Here is a 4,775-nt window from a genome sequence, read left to right as displayed (position 1 = left end):
CGCATACGCCCTTTTTGGCCAAGTGCATCATTGTCCAAGTTGTGCCCCTCTTCCTGTGCTTTACAGGCGATTCCAAGGTACCTCTTGAAATCTGTTTCCTGCTATTTTGCCTCGCTTTCAAGTCCACCTCGTTGACTTCCCTCAACAGATTTTTGGACGATAGTTTTCCTTTATCACTCTGCCAGTTTGTGAATTGCTGTGCCCCTGAGCTCCATTTCTCAACTCGTTTTTTGTGAGCTGAACGCAAGTCCAAAATTTTGGATCATGTCCTATACTGGTTCCCGGTGGGTGGCTGAGACTTTGGTTAATTCTTCTTCCTGCCGGGAAATTAGAGTGACATGTGCCCTTCCAAATGCCTAACAGCTACTCTCTCATGGGTTCTCCCTCGCCCCTTCCATCCTCTGCCAAATTGGGAACCTGTGCAAACCAGGAGGTTAAAGGGCCTGTCTCTCCAAGTTGGGAGATTGATAGTAAGGCAGTTGGAAATTCAAACTGGAGCACCAGGAGAGGGACTATTCGTTGAGTTTTAGAAACCTTTCATATTCACAGTGTGTCCATTCTCTAGGTTTCCTGTACATGTTATAGCTGTAGTAATATTCCCTTGAACCTGGAGAGTTGGGACCCATGGAATGGGGGCCATGCATTATTGCTTGAAAGGGTCTGCATTTGCTCACCCAATCTCACCAATCCTATCAGTCCCAAGTGTCCACTCTTATGCCACATCCAGCTGTCATTGTAGATAGGGTCTTTCCAGCTTTTCTCAGACACCCTGAAGGAATTGTAAAGAATTTCCCTGTTTTTTGGTTTTGCTTTTGAAATTCCTTTTTATAGTGGGTTTGAGCTGATTCTCACTGCCATGTTTATGCCACTCTAGACACACTTGATTCCCTTATGGAGTCATATCAATACATAGGTTTTAAGATTCTTACTAGTCAGATATATTCCTCTGCGGGAAATATGGGGTTTTGAGTCTCTTTCACTGAGGAAGGTGTAGGTCTTGTCTATTCCAAAGTTGGTTTTTGGAACGGTCCCTGTGCTTATATCAAACTCTGGTTTTATGCATCACCCCACCTCTCCATCCCCTTTATGCAGGCATAAGAGTGTTTTCTAAATGTGAGACTCTTATCTTTCCTAACTCAGTTCACGTGTAGCAATGTTTACAGGATCTTCATAAGTGATATCTTATGATAAGTTCCTTTTTCTGTGTGACTTATTTCACTTAGAATCATCGTACCTGAATCCACTCACTTTGCTGCTACTGGTCTTATGACATTGATTTCATGGCTGAGGGATATTCCATCGTACGTAAGAACCACAATGTTTTGAACCATTTTTATGTTTCCTGGGATATTTAAGGTGTACCCAAGTTGAGGTTCTTGTAGCCAGTGCAGCCCTAAATTTGGAGGTGGCTCTTTCTTATTGATTTTCAGTTTTCCCCAGGTATATTCCCTAGACTGGAAGTGGCCTTGGCTCTGTAGCTCTGTTGTTTACTTGTTTTAGGGAACACAATGCACTCCTCCAGTGAGGCAGTTGGCAATTGACATCCCACCCATCAGCATAACAAGGCTCCCTGTTCTCCAGGGCCTGTCTTGCCTTTCTGGTTTTTACACATTTTGTGGATGTCCCTTTTGACCGGTGGGAAGTGATACTTCTTTGTAGTGCAGATTTGCATTGCCCGCTTGCTTGCTTGGCCAAAAAGGGCATATGCGTTTTCTCCTGAATATATTCAGGAGAAAACGCATACGCACTTTTTGGCCAAGTGCATCATTGTCCAAGTTGTGCCCCTCTTCCTGTGCTTTACAGGCGATTCCAAGGTACCTCTTGAAATCTGTTTCCTGCTATTTTGCCTCGCTTTCAAGTCCACCTCGTTGACTTCCCTCAACAGATTTTTGGACGATAGTTGTCCTTTATCACTCTGCCAGTTTGTGAATTGCTGTGCCCCTGAGCTCCATTTCTCAACTCGTTTTTTGTGAGCTGAACGCAAGTCCAAAATTTTGGATCATGTCCTATACTGGTTCCCGGTGGGTGGCTGAGACTTTGGTTAATTCTTCTTCCTGCCGGGAAATTAGAGTGACATGTGCCCGTCCAAATGCCTAACAGCTACTCTCTCATGGGTTCTCCCTCGTCCCTTCCATCCTCTGCCAAATTGGGAACCTGTGCAAACCAGGAGGTTAAAGGGCCTGTCTCTCCAAGTTGGGAGATTGATAGTAAGGCAGTTGGAAAGTCAAACTGGAGCACCAGGAGAGGGACTATTCGTTGAGTTTTAGAAACCTTTCGTATTCACAGTGTGTCCATTCTCTAGGTTTCCTGTACATGTTATAGCTGTAGTAATATTCCCTTGAACCTGGAGAGTTGGGACCCATGGAATGGGGGCCATGCATTATTGCTTGAAAGGGTCTGCATTTGCTCACCCAATCTCACCAATCCTCTCAGTCCCAAGTGTCCAGCCTTATGCCACATCCAGCTGTCATTGTAGATAGGGTCTTTCCAGGTTTCCTCAGACACCCTGAAGGAATTGTAAAGAATTTCCCTGTTTTTTGGTTTTGCTTTTGAAATTCCTTTTTATAGTGGGTTTGAGCTGATTCGCGCTGCCATGTTTATGCCACTCTAGACACACTTGATTCCCTTATGGAGACATATCAATTCATAGGTTTTAAGATTCTTACTAGTCAGATATATTCCTCTGTGTGAAATATGGGGTTTTGAGTCTCTTTCACTGAGGAAGATGTCGGTCTTGTCAATTCCAAAGTTGGTTTTTGAAACGGTCCCTGTGCTTATATCAAACTCTGGTTTTATGCATCACCCCACCTCTCCTTCCCCTTTAAGCAGGCATAAGAGTGTTTTCTAAATGTGAGACTCTGTTCTCTTTCCTAACTCAGTTCACGTGTAGCCATGTTTACAGGATCTTCCTAAGTGATATCTTATGATAAGTTTCTTTTTCTGTGTGACTTATTTCACTTAGAATCATCGTACCTGAATCCACTCACTTTGCTGCTACTGGTCTTATGACATTGATTTCATGGCTGAGGGATATTCCATCGTACGTAAGTACCACAATGTTTTGAACCATTTTTATATTTCCTGGGATATTTAAGGTGTACCCAAGTTGAGGTTCTTGTAGTCAGTGCAGCCCTAAATTTGGAGGTGGCTCTTTCTTATTGATTTTCAGTTTTCCCAAGGTATATTCCCTAGACTGGAAGTGGCCTTGGCTCTGTAGCTCTGTTGTTTACTTGTTTTAGGGAACACAATGCACTCCTCCAGTGAGGCAGTTGGCAATTTACATCCCGCCCATCAGCATAACAAGGCTCCCAGTTCTCCAGGGCCTGTCTTGCCTTTCTGGTTTTTACACATTTTGTGGATGTCCCTTTTGACCGGTGGGAAGTGATACTTCTTTGTAGTGCAGATTTGCATTGCCCGCTTGCTTGCTTGGCCAAAAAGGGCGTATGCGTTTTCTCCTGAATATATTCAGGAGAAAACGCATACGCACTTTTTGGCCAAGTGCACCATTGTCCAAGTTGTGCCCCTCTTCCTGTGCTTTACAGGCGATTCCAAGGTACCTCTTGAAATCTGTTTCCTGCTATTTTGCCTCGCTTTCAAGTCCGCCTCGTTGACTTCCCTCAACAGATTTTTGGACAATAGTTGTCCTTTATCACTCTGCCAGTTTGTGAATTGCTGTGCCCCTGAGCTCCATTTCTCAACTCGTTTTTTGTGAGCTGAACGCAAGTCCAAAATTTTGGATCATGTCCTATACTGGTTCCCGGTGGGTGGCTGAGACTTTGGTTAATTCTTCTTCCTGCCGGGAAATTAGAGTGACATGTGCCCGTCCAAATGCCTAACAGCTACTCTCTCATGGGTTCTCCCTCGTCCCTTCCATCCTCTGCCAAATTGGGAACCTGTGCAAACCAACAGGTTAAAGGGCCTGTCTCTCCAAGTTGGGAGATTGATAGTAAGGCAGTTGGAAAGTCAAACTGGAGCACCAGGAGAGGGACTATTCGTTGAGTTTTATAAACCTTTCATATTCACAGTGTGTACATTCTCTAAGTTTCCTGTACATGTTATAGCTGTAGTAATATTCCCTTGAACCTGGAGAGTTGGGACCCATGGAATGGGGGCCATGCATTATTGCTTGAAAGGGTCTGCATTTGCTCAACCAATCTCACCAATCCTCTCAGTCCCAAGTGTCCAGCCTTATGCCACATCCAGCTGTCATTGTAGGTAGGGTCTTTCCAGGTTTCCTCAGACACCCTGAAGGAATTGTAAAGAATTTCCCTGTTTTTTGGTTTTGCTTTTGAAATTCCTTTTATAGTGGGTTTGAGCTGATTCTCGCTGCCATGTTTATGCCACTCTAGACACACTTGATTCCCTTATGGAGTCATATCAATACATAGGTTTTAAGATTCTTACTAGTCAGATATATTCCTCTGTGGGAAATATGGGGTTTTGAGTCTCTTTCACTGAGGAAGATGTCGGTCTTGTCAATTCGAAAGTTGGTTTTTGAAACGGTCCCTGTGCTTATATCAAACTCTGGTTTTATGCATCACCCCACCTCTCCTTCCCCTTTATGCAGGCATAAGAGTGTTTTCTAAATGTGAGACTCTGTTCTCTTTCCTAACTCAGTTCACGTGTAGCCATGTTTACAGGATCTTCATAAGTGATATCTTATGATAAGTTTCTTTTTCTGTGTGACTTATTTCACTTAGAATCATCGTACCTGAATCCACTCACTTTGCTGCTACTGGTCTTATGACATTGATTTCATGGCTGTGGGATATTCC

This window comes from Mesoplodon densirostris, unplaced genomic scaffold (assembly GCF_025265405.1).
Source record: "Mesoplodon densirostris isolate mMesDen1 unplaced genomic scaffold, mMesDen1 primary haplotype scaffold_35, whole genome shotgun sequence".
Taxonomy (NCBI): Eukaryota; Metazoa; Chordata; class Mammalia; order Artiodactyla; family Ziphiidae; genus Mesoplodon; species Mesoplodon densirostris.
Note: the sequence above shows the minus strand (reverse complement) of the source record.